Source organism: Crinia signifera, chromosome 19, assembly GCF_055691185.1.
Source record: "Crinia signifera chromosome 19, ASM5569118v1, whole genome shotgun sequence".
Lineage (NCBI taxonomy): Eukaryota > Metazoa > Chordata > Amphibia > Anura > Myobatrachidae > Crinia > Crinia signifera.
In genome coordinates this window covers 136,708,516-136,718,197 of record NC_139226.1, presented here as the reverse complement: position 1 = coordinate 136,718,197, position 9,682 = coordinate 136,708,516, and the positions used below count along the sequence as shown (strand labels likewise).

General features: G+C 43.5%; 1 pseudogene; it reads left to right on the top strand.

The window, feature by feature from the left end:
* The first annotated feature begins 7,311 nt into the window (after positions 1–7,311).
* Positions 7,312–7,441, top strand: LOC146044439 (U2 spliceosomal RNA; annotated as a pseudogene).
* Positions 7,442–9,682: the final 2,241 nt, after the last annotated feature.

Below are 9,682 nucleotides of genomic sequence, written 5' to 3'. Positions count from 1 at the left end.
GAATACGTGCTGCCTGTATAGAGTGGACTATTAGACGGGAGTATACGTGCTGTCTGTATACAGTGGACTATTAGACAGGAGTATACGTGCTGCCTGTATACAGTGGACTATTAGACAGAAGTCTACGTGCTGCCTGTAACAGTGGACTATTAGACATGAGAATACGTGCTGCCTGTATACAGTGGACTATTAGACAGGAGTATACGTGCTGCCTGTATACAGTGGACTATTAGACAGAAGTCTACATGCTGCCTGTATACAGTGGACTATTAGACATGAGTATACGTGCTGCCTGTATACAGTGGACTATTAGACATGAGTATACGTGCTGCCTGTATACAGTGGACTATTAGACAGAAGTCTACATGCTGCCTGTATACAGTGGACTATTAGACATGAGTGTACGTGCTGCCTGTATACAGTGGACTATTAGACAGGAGTATACGTGCTGCCTTTATACATTGGACTATTAGACAGGAGAATACGTGCTGCCTGTATACAGTGGACTATTAGACTTGAGTATACATGCTGTCTGTATACAGTGGACTATTAGACATGAGTATACGTGCTGCCTGTATACAGTGGACTATTAGACAGAAGTCTACATGCTGCCTGTATACAGTGGACTATTAGACAGGAGTATACGTGCTGTCTGTATACAGTGGACTATTAGACAGAAGTATACATGCTGCCTGTATACAGTGGACTATTAGACAGGAGTATACGTGTTGCCTGTATACAGTGGACTATTAGACAGAAGTATACATGCTGCCTGTATACAGTGGACTATTAGACAGAAGTATACATGCTGCCAGTATACAGTGGACTATTAGACAGGAGTATACGTGCTGCCTTTATACAGTGGACTATTAGACAGGAGTATACATGCTGCCTGTATACGGTGGACTATTAGACAGAAGTCTACGTGCTGCCTGTATACAGTGGACTATTAGATATAAGTATACGTGCTGCCTGTATACAGTGGACTATTAGACAGGAGTATATGTGCTGCTTGTATATGGTGGACTATTAGACAGGAGTCTACATGGTGTTTGTATACAGTGGACTATTAGACAGGAGTATACGTGCTGCCTGTATACAGTGGACTATTAGACAGGAATATACGTGCTGCCTGTATACAGTGGACTATTAGACAGAAGTATACATGCTGCCTGTATACAGTGGACTATAAGACATGAGTATACGTGCTGTCTGTATACAGTGGACTATTAGACAGGAGTGTACGTGCTGCCTGTATACAGTGGACTATTAGACATGAGAATACGTGCTGCCTGTATACAGTGGACTATTAGACATGAGTATACGTGCTGCCTGTATACAGTGGACTATTAGACAGAAGTCTACATGCTGCCTGTATACAGTGGACAATTAGACATGAGTATACATGCTGCCTGTATACAGTGGACTATTAGACAGAAGTCTACATGCTGCCTGTATACAGTGGACTATTAGACATGAGTATACGTGCTGCCTGTATACAGTGGACTATTAGACATGAGTATACAGGCTGCCTGTATACAGTGGACTATTAGACAGAAGTCTACGTGCTGCCTGTATACAGTGGACTATAAGACATGAGTATACGTGCTGTCTGTATACAGTGGACTATTAGACAGGAGTGTACGTGCTGCCTGTATACAGTGGACTATTAGACATGAGAATACGTGCTGCCTGTATACAGTGGACTATTAGACATGAGTATATATGCTGTCTGTATACAGTGGACTATTAGACATGAGTATACGTGCTGTCTGTATACAGTGGACTATTAGACATGAGAATACGTGCTGCCTGTATACAGTGGACTATTAGACAGAAGTATACGTGCTGCCTGTATAGAGTGAACTATTAGACAGAAGTCTACGTGCTGCCTGTATACAGTGGACTATTAGACATAAGTATACGTGCTGCCTGTATACAGTGGACTATTAGACAGGAGTATATGTGCTGCTTGTATACAGTGGACTATTAGACAGAAGTATACGTGCTGCCTGTATAGAGTGAACTATTAGACAGAAGTCTACATGGTGTTTGTATACAGTGGACTATTAGACAGGAGTATACGTGCTGCCTGTATACAGTGGACTATTAGACAGGAGTATACATGCTGCCTGTATACAGTGGACTATTAGACAGGAGTATACATGCTGCCTGTATACAGTGGACTATTAGACAGGAGAATATGTGCTGCCTGTATACAGTGGACTTTTAGACATGAGTATACGTGCTGCCTGTATTCAGTGGACTATTAGACGGGAATATACGTGCTGCCTGTATACAGTGAACTATTAGACAGAAGTCTATGTGCTGCCTGTATACAGTGGACTATTAGACATGAGTATACGTGCTGCCTGTATACAGTGGACTATTAGACAGGAATATATGTGCTGCCTTTATACAGTGGACTATTAGACAGGAGAATACGTGCTGCCTGTATACAGTGGACTATTAGACAGGAGTATACATGCTGCCTGTATACAGTGGACTATTAGACAGGAGAATATGTGCTGCCTGTATACAGTGGACTATTAGACAGGAGTATACGTGCTGCCTGTATACAGTGGACTAAGACAGGAGAATACGTGCTGCCTGTATACAGTGGACTATTAGACATGAGCATACGTGCTGTCTGTATACAGTGGACTATTAGACATGAGAATACGTGCTGCCTGTATACAGTGGACTATTAGACATGAGTATACAGGCTGCCTGAATACAGTGGACTATTAGACAGGAGTATACGTGCTGCCTGTATACAGTGGACTATTAGACAGGAGTATACGTGTTGCCTGTATACAGTGACTATTAGACAGCAGTATAGGTGCTGCCTGTATACAGAGGACTATTAGACATGAGTATATGTGCTGCCTGTATACAGTGAACTATTAGACAGGAGTATACGTGCTGCCTGTATACAGTGGACTATTAGACAGAAGTCTACGTGCTGCCTGTATATGGTGGACTATTAGACATGAGTATATGTGCTGCCTGTATATAGTGGACTATTAGACAGAAGTATACGTGCTGCCTGTATACAGTGGACTATTAGACAGAAGTCTACGTGCTGCCTGTATACAGTGGACTATTAGACAGGTGCGTACGTGCTGCCTGTATACAGTGGAATATTAGACAGGAGTATACGTGCTGCCTGTATACAGTGGACTATTAGACAGGAGTATACATGCTGCCTGTATACAGTGGACTATTAGACAGGAGTATACGTGCTGCCTGTATACAGTGGACTATTAGACAGGAGTATATGTGCTGCTTGTATACAGTGGACTATTAGATAGGAGTATACGTGCTGTCTGTATACAGTGGACTATTAGACAGGAGTATACGTGCTGCATGTATACAGTGGACTAAGACAGGAGAATACGTGCTGCCTGTATACAGTGGACTACAGTATAAGACAGGAGTCTACGTGCTGCCTGTATACAGTGGACTATTAGACAGGAGTATACGTGCTGCCTGTATATAGTGACTATTAGACAGCAGTATAGGTGCTGCCTGTATACAGTGGACTATTAGACATGAGTATATGTGCTACCTGTATACAGTGGACTATTAGACAGGAGTATACGTGCTGCCTGTATACAGAGGACTATTAGACATGAGTATACGTGCTGCCTGTATACAGTGAACTATTAGACAGGAGTATACGTGCTGCCTGTATACAGTGGACTATTCGACAGAAGTAAACGTGCTGCCTGTATATGGTGGACTATTAGACATGAGTATTTGTGCTGCCTGTATATAGTGGACTATTAGACAGAAGTATACGTGCTGCCTGTATACAGTGGACTATTAGACAGAAGTGTACTTGCTGCCTGTATACAGTGGACTATTAGACATGAGTATACGTGCTGCCTGTATACAGTGAACTATTAGACAGCAGTATACGTGCTGCCTGTATACAGTGGACTATTAGACAGAAGTCTACGTGCTGCCTGCATAAAGTGGACTATTCGACAGAAGTAAACGTGCTGCCTGTATATGGTGGACTATTAGACATGAGTATATGTGCTGCCTGTATATAGTGGACTATTAGACAGAAGTATACGTGCTGCCTGTATACAGTGGACTATTAGACAGAAGTGTACTTGCTGCCTGTATACAGTGGACTGTTAGACAGGAGTATACTGTACGTGCTGCCTGTATACAGTGGACTATTAGACAGAAGTCTACGTGCTGCCTGTATACAGTGGACTATTAGACAGGTGCGTACGTGCTGCCTCTATACAGTGGAATATTAAACAGGAGTATACGTGCTGCCTGTATACAGTGGACTATTAGACAGGAGTATACGTGCTGCCTGTATACAGTGGACTATTAGACATGAGTATACGTGCTGCCTGTATACAGTGGACTATTAGACATGAGTATACGTGCTGTCTGTATACAGTGGACTATTAGACAGGAGCGTACATGCTGCCTGCATACAGTGGACTATTAGACATGAGTATACGTGCTACACAACCACACAAAAAAATAAAGTATTGCTGGTTGCACTAAGACGTCCTTTTTTGATAATTATAAATTATAACTTTTAATGATTTTGCTAATAAAAAGGTGAAATTTTAAAACGTTAGCGACAGATGTGAGAAAGATAAAGAAATTGGAATAAGTGTATTAAAACAGTGTCGGACCACTGCCTCATTAAGGCCCTTATTCTGGTTGGTGTGGTAATATCCGCGTGCGTTCGTGCCGCCGATGTTTTGTGTCTGCGCATGTGCAGAGACGTCTCTGCGCATGTGCGAGCGGGGTGTACGGCCAAATCCCGCATGAAATGTGAACACTCCGACCAGGGGGTGGAGAGGGGCGTGAAGGGCTATTTGGGCTCATTACCATATGCGTACGCCCCGCGTTTCATGGGCGTTCCCATGCAAACGCTGGGCGTACGTATGTTTATGCGGCCGTGACGCACGTGTAGGGGGCGGACATATGACATTGCCGGATGTCAGCTGCCCGCCCAGATCCCTGCTTTTGCACGGAAAAATGTCCGTGTGGTCTGAGGTTGCGGGAGCTGGTGGAACACTCGGTCCTGCATTCGATGGTCTGCGACCATCGAATGATGGGGGAGGTTCCCTGAGATGGAGGAGGTGTATTCATGAAAAATACACATGCGGTCCGTTCGGACAACTTCTTGCCGCGTACGGACGGAGTTGGAGATCCGTATGGAAGGTGGGGTTTCGCACACATGGTCCTGGCCGCATATTCGGATCCGGCCGCACCCATCAGAATAAGGGCCTAAATCCTTAATTTGCAGGGAGACGATGTCCCTGTGTGTTTTTTGTATATTTGTGCAAGTACAAATAGACAATGATATACACCACCCTTCTCTGTGTGTCTTTAATGTACTTTTAGTATTATTTTATAACCAATACACTTTAATACAGACACAGTGAGAGTGTGTATTCAAATTTTACTTTTTTACCACTGTAATATTTATTTTTTCGCAAAATTGTCAGATCTCACACTATCATACACACCATACAATTCGTAGATTGATAGTTCAATTTATTTTGTATATTCTTGTTACTTTCTTAATAGAGGAGTCTCTGATGTGTATGAATGTTTTTTAAACAAAGTTGCCACAATGTGGAGTGTTATCATTTGTATAGGCCTCCCCTGAGGAATAAGCAGCTTTTGTATATTATGCCGTCCTCAGATTTGCTATGCTGTAGCTGTTAATTCTGCAGCATGCAGGCTCCGCCGCCCTGGTACTAACTAGCTGTGATTTAGGCTTAAATATGCCTGATGTATTATTCGCAGGTACCGTGGCGACTTGCTGTAATATTCCCTCTTGCAGAGGCAGACAGTGTTCTGGAGAATCAGTGAGCTGGCTTGTCAGAGTGACTTAGATGCCGCTCGCTGTCTCCCGCTGTCCGTCCCGCACTGTTTTCAGGTGACAGTGGGGACCTATATGACACTCTTATTTTGTGCTAAATTCTATATCTCAATGCAGTGGTTATTTCTTATCACAAAATACAAACACAATTTAACATGTGGACAGTGGCCCTAGTAGCCTACGGCCGTTTCACCTAAAAGGCTTTATCAAGGCATCCTTGGTCCCTATGTTTATTAAGTATATTTTTAATTTGGCCACCCAAAGAGTTATAAGATGTAACAAATAGTACAAAAATATCAGTATCCTCTTTACTTTTAGTTTTGTATTGTAGTAAATCCATTCTATTGAAATTTTTGCCTTTATTATTATTACATTTTTTGACTAAAGGTTCAGGGTAATGTTTCTCAGCAAATCTATTAACAAAGATCTTGGATTGTTCCTCAAATTTATTCTCAGAACTGCAGTTTTTCCTTATTCTCATATACTGAGAATAAGGAACATTATCAAGCCAGCCACGATAGTGGCAACTCTTGTAAATCGACATAACTATTACTATCAACGTCCTTAAGATGTGTATAGGACATCATTTTAGAATTTGTAGGCCAATCTCCTGTATCCAACACAAGATCTAGGAATTCAGTTTTACTCTTATTAATATTACTGGTAATTCGTAAATTATAGTTATTGACATATAGGGGGAAATTTACTAAAGGAAATTTGTAAAAAAAATAGGTGTATTTGTATCCAGAAATACACTTATTTTTGACATTTACTATCCCGAAAATAGGGCAATTCGTATTCATATTGATAGCACATCAATACGAATAGCCATATTTTCGGGATAGTAAATGTCAAAAATAAGTGTATTTCTGGATACAAATACACCTATTTTTCTACAAATTTCCTTTAGTAAATTTCCCCCTTACTATCCTGAAAATACGGCAATTCGTATTTGTATTGATGTGCTATCGATACGAATACGAATTGCCGTATTTTCGGGATAGTAAATGTCAAAAATAAGTGAATTTCTGGATACAAATACACCTATTTTTTTTATAAATTTCCTTTAGTAAATTTCCCCCTTAATAGCTGCAATTCCTCCTGAGTGAGGTATTGAGGGGTACAATGCCTCGACATCTGTTGTACACCACAGAAAATCTTCCTTCCATTCGAAATTTTTAAGAAACCATAAAACCTGGGTGGAATCTTTGAGATACGAGTTTAGATTAAATACATATTTACCAATATGGAGATCTACAAACTCAGATAATGCTGAAGTAGCTGACCCAATGCTGGCCACTATGGGTCAACCTGGGGGTTTTACAAGGCATTTATGCAGTTCTATCATAGTTTTCATTTTACCGTCTATATCATAAGTTGGATCGTTACTAAGCTTCATATAAGTAGTAGTATCATTGAGTAATCTATATGATAACTGTATCGCTTCTCGGCCTTTTGGCTAAGATCAAGTGTAGTATCTGTTCTTATCAGTGGGGTATGGACTGGCCTCTGGCAGAGAAAGGCTGGACTGAGTAGCTGCTCTGATGGGTGGAGGGTTTGGGACCCCTCATGCCTGGGAGTGGTGAAAAGTCTGATTGAGTACCTTCACCTCTGCCAGTGGTAGAAGGTTTCCGTAAACCCACTGGTAGGAGGGGGGGAGAAACACTGGGCCTAGTAGTTTGGCTCTCTCAACGGGGTACGTAGCCCCCGAAGGATGAGAGCGAAAGGCTCAGTCTAGTATCCATTTCCAAGGAGAGGAGAAAGGCTGGGACTGATATAGATGGCTCCTGTTCCAGAGGTTCGTAGCCTCTGATGGGGAGACCGCGAAAAGCCCAGCTTAGTACCTTAACCTTGGGATCGGAGAAACACTGAGAGTAGATTGCTCTTCCGAGGGGGCCTCAACCCCTAAGGGAGTAATTCAAAAAGCCCAGTGGAGTACCCATTCCCATGCCAGGGGCTGGAAAGTGCCCTACGATGGGAGCAGAGAAACACTTGGTTGGACGCTGACTGGCCAGCTGCCTGAAGACCGAGGCTGCACTGTGCCCCCGGGGAAACTCGGGGGAGCCGAACATGCACGGGTGATCCCAAAAATCCCCTTGCACAAGTAAGCACTTGCACTGCGCACTTCCCTTTAGGTTAGCGCTTCACGTCCTTACCTCATCCTTTTGGATGGGGTAGGACAATTTTTCACACCCCCACCCCGGCCTTCTGGCTGGGGTCTCTTTATTTATATCTCTTTCCTCTCACGTTTGTCACTTTCCACGTTCCTTGTTTTCTGTAGTTTTCCATTTCCCCAATGTGCCAAAGCTCTCATCCTTTTGGGGAGAGCTTCGGTCCCCTCGAGGACGACCCCGAGCCGCAAGGCGGAGGGAAGTCTAATGCGGGTCTCTCTAAACCTTCGGGAGGGTTCAGGAAAGCGGGTTCCTCTAAGCTTCGGCGAAGAGGACCCACCAATCCCTATTTTCCCCTCTTCGGCCTTATGGTTGAGAAGGGTTAGGGGAAAAACGGGGCCCTTCTCCTTCGGGAGAGAGCCTATTCGATCGCATGACCCCCTATGCACATGTTTAGACACAGCACTGGTGGTGGGAGCACACCTCGGGCTCCTGAGTTTTTTTCAAACTCATATGATAACTGTATTTGCAGAACTTTGATAGACAATTGTGCTGGCTCTGCGAGGAACTCCATGTCCCGCTTCTTCCTCCTACCAATGTGGAGGACCCTTAAATGGGACAAGTGGGACAGCTCCATCCCTTACAACTGGACTACTCCATGGTTCTACCTGGACGGGTCCAAGTTTGTGAGGGAACACCAACTGGAGGGATTGAAACTCGACTTGTGGAAACCTAAAACTGTCCACAAGCTCATCAGAGCCAAAGACGTCATGGAACCGATTTCAGGGCTCCCTTCAGCAACTGCCAAGTTTGTCTGGGAATATGTGGCCTCCAAAAGGCTCACAAATAGACACAAAGACATGTCATGGATGGCGATTCAAGGGGGCTTGCCTCACCGGTCATTCATGCACTCCCGAAACTTGTGTAGGTATAGACATTGTCCCTGGTGCTTCGTGTATTAAGAAACCTCCATGCACATCTTCTGGGACTGCGCCTACGCACAGTTGTTGTTGGATGCCCTAGAGACTGAATTCAAGGACTCCGTGCCCAGGAACTGTCTTTCGTACCTTTCGGTACTGTATGGACTATTCCCAGGCACCCACACATATGGGGCGACCCAGGAAGCCTGGCGCCTTATAAACTGTGTTAAGGACGCTTTGTGGTTTGCCAGAAATCGTCTCATACTGTGGAGGGAGAGAATGTCCGTTCAGGACTGCCGCAGGCTGGTTCACAGCCTGCTCAGAGACTATTCCATTCGCGATAGCCCTGAGGAAGAAGGACTAAACCCCCCTTTTCTTCTAGTCCTTTCCCCTTGTGTGAACTATTTTATAAGACTTTGGGACCGTGGCCCTTCCCCCTCACTTCACAATGTCTGTTTTGTTGATGTCTTTCTATTTATTGCCCTCCCCTTATATGTGTCTGTCTGGACAATAAAGCTTTGGGCATGTGATTCCCCCCCCCCTCCCCCCCCTACCCTCTACACCCATAAGTCTTATATAGTGTTGTGTAATGTTACCGTTAGAATGCATAGTGCATAGTATAGTCTATAGTGTAATTTTATGCTGTATGTTGTAATATGTACTATACTGTTTGCATGTGTACTGTGTTTTGGCTGTGCTGCGACACGGTATATGTGTGATAAATGTTATCGTCTGTTTTAGCTTTCTTTATGTACAATAAAGATTTGCTCTTTCAGTCA